Here is a 14,753-nt window from a genome sequence, read left to right as displayed (position 1 = left end):
CTGCAGTAACTAAATAAAAAAGCCGTCATAAACTGCATTGTTAAACAGTGTCACATCACTGGCAGCTTTTCTCATGTCTTGTAAAGCCCGCAGGAATAGAGCACCAGAACAGGTCCTGCAGACCAGGACATCCAGCCTCCATGAGCAGTGCCTGACCACGCAGCTCGGTACCCGGGAGCCGTCCCGGAGAGCGGCCCAGTGTCAGGACTCTGCCGGCGAGCCCGTGCCGCCCCACCTCTGCTCCGGTGGAGGGACAGCCTGAGTGCGTGGCCGTGTGAAATCTAGTAAAGTCGTAGATAAGGGCATGTCAAGATACAAACATGGAAACTGGCAACGTGATCTCCAATGCAAACAAGTCCTGAAGCTGTCTCTGGGCACTGACACTGCCAGCCGTGAGTAATCTCTCCGCTCTCAACGGGGCTCTCCTGTGTGCACAGCAAAAGCACACATTTAAGCGCTTTGCTGCTAAGGGACTGAGGAGACCAGTTCTGAGGCCCGGACTCTACGTATGTTCACAAACAGTCCTCCAGAGTTCAGCAGTGACTCTATAAACACGGAAGACAGCTCCAGGCCCCCCCGGGAGGGGCACGTTTGGCTCTGCGCTCATCTGGGGGGTGGGCGACGGGAGCCACGGGCAGCGGCCCACCGGCCCCCCGCGCCTCCACCGTGCCCGCAGCCCCGGGCCTCCGCTCCTCCATGGAGGTCCCTGCAGGTGCTGCCCCGGGACACCCGGGGCGCGGTCCCGGCGGCGAAGACAGGGCAGCGGGGCCGTTCCGAGCGAGCCGGCCGGCAGCGAGGCTCTGAGACCCACCGGGGAGCCCGGGGGAAGGGGGCTGCCCCCCGCGCAGCCGCCGGCGGGGCAGCCCGAGGGCCGGGCTGGCAGCGGGAGCCGGCCGGGCTGCAAAGCGCAGCTCGGGGGCTTTGGCCGCGACGGCCCCGGCGGACGGCGGGCTCCCGCCGCGGGTCCGCTCCGCGCCGCGGGGCCACCGCGCCCGCGCCGCGCCCCGCGCCCCGCGGCCGCCCGGCAGCTCGCCCGGCCGCCGAGCCTCCCTCCGTGCCGGGCGCCTCGCCCCCCGCAGCCCCGCTCCGCTCCGCGCGGCTCCGCGGCTCCCCCGCCCCGCCAGCACGGAGGCGCTGCCGCTCCCCGCGGGCCGGGCCGGGCCGGGCGGTGCCTGAGCGGCGACACCGGGCCCCCGGCGCGGCGCTGGGCCCGGGCAGCCCCAGCCCGGGAGGGCTCCTCCGGCGCACTCCGCGCCCGCCCCCCGCCCGGCTAACGGCGCAGCACTCCCGCGCCTCCCCGCCCCGCAACCTGTGCTGGCAGCGCGGGGAGCTTCTTCCAGGCAATCACTTCTCCATGCGAGTCCCCGACGAAGCTTCCCAGGAAATCTGGCTCGCGGTCTCGGCAGGGAAATCGGGCGGGGGCAGTTACCAGGAATCCTCGCAGCGGCAAGAGCCCAATGCCGGCGCGCTCAGGAGCGCAGGCGGAGAAGGTCGGCTCCAGAGGAGATGTCTAGGAGGACAAAGACAAGACCCGGCTGGCACAGTGAGCAGGGCAGGGCTGAGGCAGAGCCGAACGCTCGGGAGCTCTACAGGGCACCTCCGCTCCTTCCCGGCCCCAATTTCCTCGCAGAGCGGCTTCAGCGTTCCGGCATTCCCCCAAGCCCGGGCCTGCGGCAGCCCCGGCGAGGACGCGGAGGCCGGAGGGCCCAGGCCACCTCCATGGGCCAGCAGCGCTCCCCGCCCCGCAGTGCAGAGCTGCTCTTTTGATTAATGCCCGCTCACTTTTGCTACAGCAACAGGCACACAGTTCCCACTCCTCCCCTCCAAGCGAATGCTTGAATCACACCATGGATTCACGGGCAACTGGCTTTTGTTCTTCAGGGTCTTCGTCCGGGAATGAAGGCAATTATCACATCCCACCGCCTCTGCTCGCTGCAATAAATCTCTCACAGAAGAATGGACCTGGGAGGCAGCTGCTCCGGGCTGCTTAGTCACCGCTGCCAGTTGGGAAACGTCCTGGCACCCACCGACAGCGCGGCACACAGCGCCAAAGGCTTGCGAAGCAGCATGGCAGCACCGGGAGAGGGCTCTGCACCTCACCGCGGTTTGGCCAAAACTGGATCCTGCTTCCCTCGGTGATGGAGAGAGCAAAGGGTATGGGGCAGAACCCAAGTTTACACCAAAGATCTTCAGAGGAAAAGTGCAAAGTGTTTTTCAAACTTACAGCTGGATTAGGTTTAATAAGAGTTCCCCAGCAAATAGTAAACTATTTTCTTTACGCCCATGTCTTAGACAGAATTGAACACCTTTTGCAGCAGCACTAAATGCAGTTTCCTGGTAGCATTAGAAACGGAATCCAGCTCACAGCCTCCAGCATCACTCCTCTTTTCTATAACCATACAAATAAACCACTCTGTGCACATGCAGAGAGGTGAAGAAAAGTGTCCCATGCTCACTGAATGCCGCGTGAGCTTCTAACCTCACCTACACAAGTTCTTTGGATTTAAAAGTGAACTAACTTCCATAATCACACATTAGACTTTCAAATAAGGCTTGATGCTTTGGCTGGCATCAAGGACGGCTCTAGAGACTCTGGCAAGAATGCTTCACCGGTGTTTCAAAGGAAAGGTCACAGCCAGCAAGTGGAAGCTAGTAATTGGCACCTCATTGTCCTTTCATCTAAAATCACCCCTAAAAGGCCCCAAAAAGCACAGGCTCCTGGGCTGCTGAACAAGTCCAGAAAGCAGGGTCCAGTGCCTGGCCTGCTGGACGCTTCCTTGGGACCTCTCAGCTCTCCGGAAGATCTCCTGCAGCCACATGCGCACGTGGGCACTGCCATCTGCTTGCTCCTTGCCACGGCAGCAGAGCCGTCACCACCAGTGCTCGTAATTCATCATTGTATTGGCACTAATTCCCACAAAGCAAATATTCCAGCCAGTCAGCTGTCTCCTTAAGGCAGATGCAGTTCCTGAAGTCAGCCTCCATCCATACACCTCAAAACAAATTAGAAATAACAGAGTTCTTAGAGTTAAGAGGTGTCCATCCAGTGCAAGGAGACCTTGGCAGGCAGACATATGACCTTGGGATGGTTAGGTGGTAAAATCCCAATGTACCTTTAATGCCTGTAAATCTCTCTAATAAGCAGCTCAGCAAAGGGCAAATTGTGTTGTGCAGTTTGGGTAACGCTGTCACTCTGGGTTAGCTTATTTATAAATAGGTTGCAATTCTGTTTACATGCAGTCAATTTAAAAAATCAGCTCAGGTGCACTTTAAGAAGTGTTATCCTGACCAGTTAGTAAACCCTGATCTGCCACCCTCCAGGCACGTCTTTCACACAACCCTTCAAAGAGCTTCCCAGCACATGGGCTAGCAACATGTTAATCTTTGTAAATCAAATATTTGCCAAGTGGAGTAGAAAGCCATGTGTCTAAGGAAGATGCACTGAAAAATGGAACAAAACGCTGTGTATGTCAGAGATCACTGGGTCGTGTTGCAAGCCTGTCCCTTGAAGACTTATCCTTCAAAATAACATTTCCCCAGCCCAGCTGTAGATGTTATTCTACTCCAGCATTTTTTTTCCCACTTTTTACTGCACAAAACTGACCCTCTCTCTGACCCAGCTCCTCCTCACAGAGTTTAATCTCACCCAAACTTTGTTTGAATGAGATTTAGTTCTGAGCAGAGACAGGGCTTGCCAAGTGTTGACTTGGTAGGCACTGGTAGAAGAGATGCAGACTTACCTCCCTCCCCCCAGTGCTGGGGCCGCAAAAGTATGTCACACGCCTGCCGTATCTCAATTATTTTACACTTTCACACGTCTGAAAATTTCACAAGCTGCTGTTTGGTGCTGATGCCTCACACCCATAGCAGCTCTGCTTCTGCAGTTCAAAGCTTCTGTGGTACCCGTATTTATCTGCATATGGATGTTTCTCTTTGCTTCTGCAAGGGATACGTCTCTCCTAGTGTTTGGAAGGAACTGAAAGCAGAGTCTCCATCCTAATAAACCATCTTTGACTGTCCAACTACTTATTACTCAGAAATGAGAGTGAAGCAGTTGCTGCTTCTCTCTTGGCTAATGCCGAGCACTTGAAAAGGGGCAGTTGGGCTGTTTGTGAGTGCCCAGGTAAGAACTGGAGCTTTCTGCTGCCTCTAATTCAGGCATGTCCTTGAGGAGCGCAGACAGAGCCCAGATGTCTCTCACATGCAGAAACTAAAACTCCAAGCTGCTTCTATGGGGCAAAACACTTCTGCTTTCCAGTTCCACCACCAACGTCTTCCATCAAATGCCATCCACCCCTGCATAAGGGCATGGCAAACGGGCAGTTTGTAACTTCCACAAATAAAAGTCTGTGGCAGACTTGAGGCTGAGAATGGACGGTCTACCACTGAAACAGGAACAGGACTAATAGACTTCTGAGTGTGTTCTCAGCCTGTATATTTAATACATCCCTGGAACAGACACTTCTGTGCTAAAGCTCCTCTTCTTTTCCTTCCCACACCCCTGAGATTCCCGTGTGTGAAAAGAAACGGCAGCTTGCTCTCCCATGAACTCCAGCTGGGTGAAAGGCTGCTGGCTTCTGCTCCTGCAGGACCCCCAGCTCAGCTCTCCAGAAAGAAGATTCATCAGTATTCAGGAAGCAATTAACACGGCATTGCAGTGATCCGGCCATGGCACAACTTTCCGCTGTTCCAGCTGACAGGGAGACATCAGTCCGGGACATCCCACGTCTGCCACTCCAAGCAAGCTGCTAACACATGTTATCACTGTCACATGGATCAAGCTATCAGAAGCAGCAGTGCATGGAAAAATCTAGACAACTCTTCCACCTCCTTTGGACAAAGTCACAGCATCACCACCTCACCTCCGTGCACACGCTACCTGGAAGACTGGTCTGTAGCTACGCAGCAACCGCTGACCGGCCACGCTAGCCAGCAGCAGTCATCAAGCGCACAATTTGCTCTTTGGACGTTGGATCGTGGACGCAATTTCACATTCACAGCTCTGCAGGAGAGCGACATAGGGGACACGTGTTCGAGCTAATTCTTCAGGTTTCCAAACAAGCGTCCTTATTCTGCACACGAAAGGTCTGCGCTGATTTGCTTTTACAGCCAGACACCTGCATGTTTGGCAATGCCTTTATTTGTCTAGTTCTCTCAATTTCCTCTCCCCCTTTCCTTTCAAGTCTGTCACATCAGGGTTGACCAAGCTTCCTGATGCTACAGACTTCACATCAAGAGTCTGGTACGTCAGGATACGTCCCCCAGGAACCTGAGGGGAGAGGGCACAAGTTCACAGGCAGGAAGAGCAATACCTCCCCACGGGGACAGAGTGACCCAAGCACGTAGGTCTCGAGAGCCTGCTTGTACTGGCTCACCTCCTCGCACAGCAAAACGCACCATTCACCCTGCGGTCCTCACCCCACCACGCCCCCGTTAGCAGCACCGTGGCCTGCTTTCAGCACACGAGTCACACCTCAATGGCTTGCAAATAGGAAGCTGTGCAAGCGCTCTGCAGTGAATATCTGTGTCTCCTCTCTCTGTTTTGTGCACTGCTGAAAGTACAGTGTGGGATCAACCACTGAAGACCCGCACCAGACACTACTTTGTGGCATATGGCAATCATAAGTTATATGCCTGGGGAGATGGAAGTGATAGAAAGGAAAAGATTTTCCTAATTTACCTCTGTAGCTTTCCTGATGCCTGTGTGTTGGAAGAACTCCTGCATCAGCAGAAAAAAAGTTTGAGACTTGCTGACCAAATTAGTTTATTCTAACAGCACACTCTACAGCAGCTGAGGTGGTCAGCTGCTTCCCTTCCAGTTTCGGTACTGGTCACAAGAAGCATCTGAGACTACTTGTGTTGCACCATTGCTTTCAGGGCCTTGCTAGGGTTAGTAATTTGGGAGCCTTTCAAACATTCAGAGTGCCAAGCATGGAGTATTGCCCAGGGCTTAGAACTTGCATTAGTTGGGTAAAAAATTTATTCCACAGATGCTGGTGCTCAGTTCTAGTTCTGGTGAAGCAATGCAGAACTCCCACTGCAGCTTCAGGGCGCAGAACCCCACTTGGTGTTTATTTCCTACGATACACTGCGGACAACTACAGGACATCTCAGCTGAGACGAAAGTCTTTCCTCCACAGTCTCAGGCTTATATTTCCAGGGCAAATGATCCTATTCCAGTGCTATTCTGCTTTCTAGACTTGTTTGTAGAGTTAGATTTAACCAGGGCTTTATGTTGTTTTTGTTTCTTAAATGCCCCAAAGTCTCAGTGAGGTTTGATTCAACAATCTCTTGCGGACACGCCAGCCTTAATCTCACTCTTCCAGGCCCTTCTTATTGTCCGGGATGAAAGCACAACACAGAGCCTCCTCTGCTAATTGCCAGCTCTATGTTTCCCAATGACAGGTGCATTGTCTGGAGGAACAGACCCGATTGTGTCCCGGCGCAGTAGGGCATCAGCTGCTGATATTAGAGAGCCTTTCAGGGGAGCTTGGGCACGGCTGGTTATTTAGTGCCATCATTTATAACAAATCTGTGTAGCCTAGAAACTTTTAATAAAAAAATAGGACCTGCCCTTATTATTCATCTTTGGTTTTTTTTCTCAAGCTACTAACTACTCCTAAATCTCCTATCCTCCTACCAGCAAGACAGGGCATTTGGTTCTAATCCTCTTTGAAACACTAAATCTCTCGGATATCCTTTTTCCATAGCTTTCTAACAAAGGGGTTTTGCTGGCTTAACCAGATATGCACTGCGGATCTACTTTAACCTGTAATCACAGCTAGCAAAAAGTTTGCAAACTGTTATTCCTGGGCGGTGCATTCTGAAGCAATGGGGCTAGTCAATATGCACGGGCTCAGATTCACAAACATCATGGAGAGATGGTTTATATCCTCCGGAGATCCTGAGTAACAGCCCTGGGGCAGGGAGCTCGCTTCAGAAGACAGTGACTCTGCGCCTGTTTTATCAGGTAAAAAGAGGGGCTCTGGTGCTCAGATGGAGTGAGGAAAGGCAGCAGCAGGAGAGCTCCTGAGAGATGAGAGGAATAAGTACAAGAACAGTATTAGACCCAGACTGCAGCTGTCTTTCCTATTTTTCACATTAAAGGGTAAAGCTTTCCATATGCAACTGTTGCGCAACACCAGAACTCCAGCCAGTACTGCAGCACCATGCGACCAGAAACGCAACAGACCATTAAGCAGATGGCCCAGGTTCTCGCTGCAGGAACCTGGCAATAGAGAAACCATCTCTTCACGGGATTTATTCACGTCAGCCACAAAACAGAAGGGAGGGTCTACAAACAAGCAGCATAAGCAGTTCCACATCAACTTACAGGAATACAGATGTTGAGAAAAAGGAAGCGTGTTGCGCCTGGCTGAGCCCTGGGTGCCTCCAGTTTTGGAGCCGTGTTTTGGTCAGATTAGCAGAGGCAGCTGCAAGGAGGTTTCACCTTATTTCTGCTCTCTCCCACACAATGCAACATCAGTACATGCATCCCGTAACCAGTGCTGGGAGACGCGTGCCTACGCTCAGGGAGCACACCAAGGGGCCGAGGTGTGGGCGGCCCTGAGGGACACAGTGGTCACCCGGGGCCACGGTGCCTCCTTGAAGACCCTCCCTGGGCTGGCCATGGAGTCACAGCACCTCCCTGCAGTGCGTGCTCTCGCCCAGCAAAGCAGACCTACCCCCCCACAAAAGCCTCTTTAAAATACCTTATGGCTATTTATACAAAGCAACAGTGAGTGGTAAGAAAAGTAATTATGGCTTTTCTGGCCTAAAAAGGATGTGAGGCTTTGCTTCCATCAGGTACAGAGGGAAGCTTTTTCCCAGTGCCAGATAATTAATCCTGTGAGGCTGGAATGATCAGTCCAGCCGTTGATCAGCTGCCGTCAGTATCTGAGCTACTCCCAGTTTTACCTCTAGGGCATTCGGTGGTTCCTGTTGTGGTCCCAGGGAAGACGAAAGCATTTTGAGTCCCATGGGATGAAATACAGACTCAGCTCCAAAGCAGTATTATGGGTTTATCATCACTTGTCCGTTTGAGTGAGACAATCGGACACTTCCCTATTCATCAGCTCTTCCCATCTTTGTCAGAATCAGGACATTAAGCTAGATTCCTGTCACACAGACACCAGTAATAAAGGTTAAATGCAGATATTTAGGGCTATAAATTACAGACCACAGAATTATAAAATACGCTTAGGTGTTATAATAGAAGCTCCATGTGTTGCTTTGAAAATCACAGAAGAGAGCAGTCTCTTCTTACGCTGCCTTGGCTTTCCCTGCCCAAGGAGGAATGAAGGGGTAGTACTTGGCAATGAAAGCACAGAAAGAACAGAAGATTCACAGGACGTGTAATTGCTCCCTCAAGGACAAGTCACTGCTCAGATTAGGCTGCCACACACTCGCCTCCTTCCATCCCTTTTGGGTGCAATCCAGGTGATCGTTCAGATTTTCTAGCCCAGTATCAACTTCACCGTACTCACCTGCTTTCTGCAGGCAGAGGGGAAAGAAGGCAGCAGTCGAGGTACAGACCCACCCTTAGATTATGAAGGGACAATCTGCACATAAGACATTCTCAAAGCTAGGAAGACCCCAGTCTAACAGCTTGCCCGTTTCTAAGAGACTCCCTTCACTCTTCCCAGCCACCCTTGGTGTAGCTGAGCCCAACCGCAACATTTGGAAGGCGCCGAACCCGCTAGAGGACACCGATATTCTCAGACAGCAGCAAGCAGAGCCAGGGAAGCTGTGGGCTGTGATCCATACACACCTGCAAGAACAGCAGCATCTGCAGCAGGTTGTTTTTCAAAAGCCAGGCATCGCTCCCTACTTCCCTGCAGTTTTCTTCATGCTGGATTGCAGGACCCCTGGCTGCCCAGCTCCCCCTCACCCCAGTTTAAGACTGGGTCCTCACTGCTCAGCATTCCCACTGTATTTTTCTTCCCACCTCACTCACATCTAGTGGTATTCCTCAATGCGAACAGGAGATACTCTTCCTGCAATACAGCAGGTTACAGCCATAATATATATACAGCCTCTACCTGCTGCTGCAAATGCGTTCTGCAAATGCGAACACTTACAGGTTCCCAACACCTATTTTGGGAAGGTTAGCCTGTCTTAATAATGGCTGCACCTCTGCTGTCATGTTCAGTCAACTCAAATGCATATTCACAGTGCAGATGGAGACTCCCCACTTCACGTCCCTTTTAATGACACGCAGCAGCATCTCAGAGAGTGGCACAGAGACTTCTTCATACCTGAAACTCTCTTCCTCCTCTTCCAACTTGTGTAGTTTTGCCAGCCTGTTCTGCCAGCACCTAAATAAAGCTGAAAAGTTATTCCAACACTACTAACAGAAGGACTTTTGCAATTGTCAACAGAACACCAGAAATTCAGGCACTTCTCCTAAACAGTAGTGACAAGTGATAGACAGTAGCATAATGATTTGAGTTTCGTAAGGCTAGAAAACAGTGTAAGATCAGCACCGGACTTTCTCGAGTTTCTAGCATCCTATTGCATTTAGCTGAAAGCAAGCAAAGCGCTCCCTGTGTACTTCATTTGTCCGCCTCCCTTGGAGGGAGACAGCTTATTTCTTATGTCTACACCTCTGCCAGCTCCTCTTCACCTTTCAGAAAATGGTTCTTTCAGAAACTCTTGGGAACTTGCTCCACATTTCAGTGCATCATCCTCTTGACTGCACCACTTGCCTGCCTCCAGCTTCAATCGCTTCTTTCAGTTTCCAACGTAATGAAGACACCCTCTTGGACTCAGGTCAACTCTCGATTTCCTGTAATGAGTTTAAACACCTCAAATACATCTGCTTTCAGAAGCTACAGTTGCGCAACAAAGAAGATCCCTGAGAGATCATCTTCTGTCCCGACCCGGGCATGCACTTTCTCGATTAGCTTTGTTTTAGCCACAGGTTGGTAAAGTTTTAGTCTATCTAGTTCTGATCTTGTCAGAATTGTATTTAAATTCTTCTGACAGATTCTTGGCCTGCAGCTTGTTAACAGATCGTTGTTGAGGCAAGATGTTTGAAATTAGAGTGGTTTTGAACAGGAGAGACACATGGTGCATTTATTCTCCAGTTCAGTGATTATCTCGCTGCCTGGCTCCACTCCTAACACAAGTTCGCCTTGGGACATTACTGGAGTTGCTGGCTTGTTTGGGAACCAGTGAGTCTGTTTGCTGGAATATGCACAAGACACAGCCATGACCAGGGTTCAGGCACAACTGCAATACGTGCTTTCAGCTTCTGGACAATTTGCATTGCCTCCAGCCACCTCTGATGGAAACCAGTCCCATGCAGGGTTGGATGGTGCAGGGCCCCAGTGTATTCTTCCACCAGTTCTGCTGACAGACGTTGAGTGTAAAGGCAGTCAGCTATTCAGTTATCTGGGCTTCACGCAGCAGAGATACAAGTGTGGCTACTCACAGCCCAAAAAAGCATTTCCTAGGTTTCTCTAATTGGCTGTCATTTCACATGCGTGTGCCAGGGGTGATTTGTCACCACCTTTCATTTTGAACGGCTGTAGGCACCAGTCCCATAGCCACAAGCTACTGGGCACCGCACTCCCCCCAGCGCTATACTGGGATCCTTGCTGACTTACACCTAACAGAGCTGCAGGCTTCACTGCCGTACTGCAGAGTGCTCGAGACCGTCTCAGTGTGTGCCGCTGTTGGGCTGACTGTGGCTATCAGGGTTGTCTGGCTGTCCTTCCGACACCTTCAACAAACAGGTTTAGGTGCCAAGTTATGCCATCAGAGAGTGCTGAAACAACGGAAACCCTCTGCCCATCACTCCATCCCGTTACATAAAACCAATCCTGTCTCTACAGGATCAAAAGCCTCATCTGCTAAGCGTTTACTTTTTGCAACTCCCTCATTCTAGAGAGCAAAAAATTGACTGATGATTTACACTTGTTACCCTGAAGAAACAGCATGTGTCTTTCATACTGCAAGAGCAGGTGCAAGCTTCGCAGAGTAAAACTGTACTGAAGATTTTGTTAAACATTCCGAGTCACCCAATGTCTCTTTAAACAAGGTTCAAGAATTTAAGATGTCATTTGGCACTCACGCACAAAGAAAGCGCTGAATACAAAAATGGGAAACCAGGCAGGGTATAAATGCAGACACCAAAATACCTGGGAGCTTATGCATTACATACACACACAAACTGTAAAGACATAGGCCTCAGCTTGAATGCCCACCTGTCGAGAAAAACACTAACATTCCTTGTATCCCAAGTAAGTTTTTAAAAATGTGTCTGGAGTGCTATTTAACTTCCCTGTCAGATGTCTTGTAGGATGATAAACCTGGATCGTAGCTTTGTTAAGTCTTGAAACAGACTTCAAGATTGCTTTAAAAAAATAAAGAGAAAAGTTTGCGTTCTTCAGGCTTCAGCACAGTTCATCACACCAGGTTAAGGTAAGCTCTGAAAAGTGTGTAGCCCTAGATTTTCAAAGAGGATATTTCAGACAGGGCAAAGATGACCTTCCTCACACTGAACAGAAACCGCTGAACAGACCGTTCGCTGTCTGTCAGACCACACAAGCACTGCTTTATATATTGGCCCAGATCCTTAAAAATTAATTCACCTTGACACTCTTTTCCCCAGAGTGCTTTCTTCTGGACACTTTTAGACTTACCAAGCTCTTCAGAACAGGCCCACCACATTAAGTCTCTTCCAACCCAGTAGAGTGGCTGCCCAGTGACAGGGGTTATGCCTAGTGACGCCACCCATTACCCCATCGGAGTAACTCAGAGTTGTTCGGAGGAACGCAGGGCAGTTGTCAGGGTTTAGTGGTCCTGATAACACCTGCGCGGGAGGACTCTGAAGGGCTGTAAAAAATGTGAACAAAACATCTGTGTACAAGTGGAGGGCATCAACCCAGAAGCAAAGTTTGCGATACAATGGGTGTGAAAAAGCCCATGTTCAGATGTTCAGGAAAGATCTTATTCTTAAGACCATCGGCTGTATTTACATAAAGGGGACTGGAAATAGGTATCCTGTAAAGCTGAGTGGGAGAAACAAGCATTTGAATCTCAGCCAGCCATCAACCGGCAATAGATGGAGCTAGCGGTGCACTAAGACAGCTTTGAACTAGGGAAGAGACAGACCTGCACATCTGCAAAAGAGCCAGTTGTGTACCTGGGAGGATAGGAAAAGACACTATATTACTAGAAGGTAAAACAATAATTGTAGGACATCTGCTTAGTTGTCAAGGACCAAGAGGGAAATAAAGCTGTTGTCCCCTCTAGCTAAAACCTGCTGTTTCTTTTTCCCCAGACTCCCAACCACCAACTGCTCTACAGTTTGTATGCCAATCCAATTTTGACGCCTGTAATTCACCCCAGAGACTGTTTATTTTAACTTTATCAAGTGAGGAGAAAAACAACTGTGTTAGAATAAAAGAAAGAGCATCTGGCAGGAGGATATTCTTTCTCTCAGACAGCTTCCCAGCCTAACTGGTATACAAGAAAATGGGATTTCAGTTACTCAAGGGTTGAAAGAAGGGGGAGAAGAGAGCGCAGAGTGCAGGTTCTCTGTGTGCTTATCTTAAAGACTGTCTTTCATGGTCTGTTGGAACAAATGCTCTCAGTATATTGTGCTCCACCCCAAACCAGGCAGCCAAGCCTCATCTGGGCCCTACAGGACACGACAGCGATGAATCCACACACAGGACATTCTCTCCAATGAAGCCTATGACAAAACAGTGAGCTCTGGAGCTCCACCAGCTTAGTAATGTGTCCCCAGGAACACCCAGCCTGCGTGGGACAGAGCAACACAGCTTTCTTATGGTTAACAGAAACCAAAGAGCGCTTAGGAAAACACAGATGTCCGCTCCTTTTTTGCAGATTTTGAGTACCAGGCGCCTTTCCCCCCTCTTGAGCGGCAGAGCGGCTTTAGCAACGTCAGCACGTGTCTCAGAGTTCACCAGCTGCGAGGTGTCCTCAGTGAGAGCTTGTAAATTGTAGGATTTCTCATTCCCCTATCCCTGTCATAAACTGATTCTTTCATGTTTCATGACAGTCCATTCCTACTCGCTGGCAAGGGCTAGTGCCACGCTTGGCTCTGCAGCTCCTCCAGTCTGAACACTGCTAGTGTTTTTTTCCTGCAAGACTGGCACAAGAAAGAGGTTGGGGTTTGGTTTTCTTCTCCGTGACTGTTTTTGTTCCCTCCCATTGGCAAGTACTTTTGAGCATTGGAGGAAAAAGCAGACATTGCACAACAGCTTTGCCCACCCACCCCATTTTTGTTTGCACACTTTCATCTGAGTAACACAGTGATGGAGAACAGGCATTTCTAAATAATTAGGAGGGACAGACACTCCAGACATGTAGATTTGGTGTGGACACATGGGACTCTAGTTTCATTTTTAGGCCATCTGCTAATTGGGTACTGTTCAGGGGCAGTCTGCAAGATGTCTGACACTCTTCTGAATTAAGAGCCATCGCTCCTCCTGGAATGAAACCCAGGCCTGCTCCTCTCAGCAACGCCACGTCCTCTAACGATGTTGTGGTCAGAGCATTAACTACCTGAAGAAGGAAGATGCTTTACTTAGTAAAATCCTTGGAGAAAGCTTCCTTTACGCAAGAAGCCAATGCACTACTTAAGTTCTTGTGTTGTTCTCGAAGAGAGGGGGCCTCATGTAATTAACATTTAATGTTTGGAACAACTGACATTTTACTTTTTCTTTTAATCAACAAGATTTTTAATTTCAGACACTTATACATCTAGAAAGCAAATTAGCTGCGTGTTAGACTTTGGAAAAATCTCACTGCATGGCTGCACTGCTTTAAAACGCATCCTTTCTTGAGAAGTTGCCGCAAGTTCTTTTCTCTTCAGATACATTAGGCCATTCCTTTCAACAGGTCAGTAAGCTGGAGGAAAAGTTAAAACGGAGGTCAGATGCAGTTTACCCAGAAAATACTCAATCAATTTTACTTACCTCCTTGACAATAAAGCAGGAATTCCCTAATTTTGAAAAGTGACATTTATCTTTTTTCTTTTACCGTATAACCATCACATTAACAATTTTAGGTAGGTTTGCATTTTCTCATGCAATTCTGGGTTCTTTGTAAGATCTAAACATAAAAGTTTGGGATTTGTTCTCCTTTTTGTCCTTCATTCATCCTTTTATTGTCTTCGAAAGTCTCAGAGCTTCTTTCGAGGCCCATTAGACAACTCCTGCAACCCAGTAAAGGCAGCACTGCTGCCGTTTTAAGGACGGTAGACGAACGGCCAAAGGAGTAACCAGCCAGCCCCCCTTTACACACGGCAGCACACGCAGGGCCTGGAGGAGCCCCGGCCGCCCCCGTCCCTCCCGGCTCCGAGCAGCCCGGTCCCCAAGGACAGGGGCACCAGCGCTCCCTGAAGGCGGGCTGAGCAGGCGGAGGAAGGGCCAAGGCAGTGCGCGCAGCGGGACAGGACGGGTGAGCTCTTACCACAGACCGGCTGTAGGCTGCGGTCTGCCTGTGCCGGGTTTGCTGCCGCTCGGTTCGGCCCGGAGCAGCACCCGCGCTCGGGGGCCTCCGGCCCCGCTCCGGGCGAGCCCTCCCCGCCCCTCCGGGAAGGCGCCCTCACCCATGGCCGGCCTACGGGGCTGTGCTAAGCTGCGTGTCTTCGCACCCAAGTGTCGGCCACCCCCTCTGCAAACCCTCCTCCTCAGGGACCGGAGGGTCTTCTGTAGAGCCGCCAATGACCAACACCAGCAGCGGGAAGGGCAGACACAAACCAGGGCAGAACCAAG

Source organism: Gavia stellata, chromosome 24, assembly GCF_030936135.1.
Source record: "Gavia stellata isolate bGavSte3 chromosome 24, bGavSte3.hap2, whole genome shotgun sequence".
NCBI classification, from domain to species: Eukaryota; Metazoa; Chordata; class Aves; order Gaviiformes; family Gaviidae; genus Gavia; species Gavia stellata.
This window is presented reverse-complemented; position numbering follows the sequence as displayed.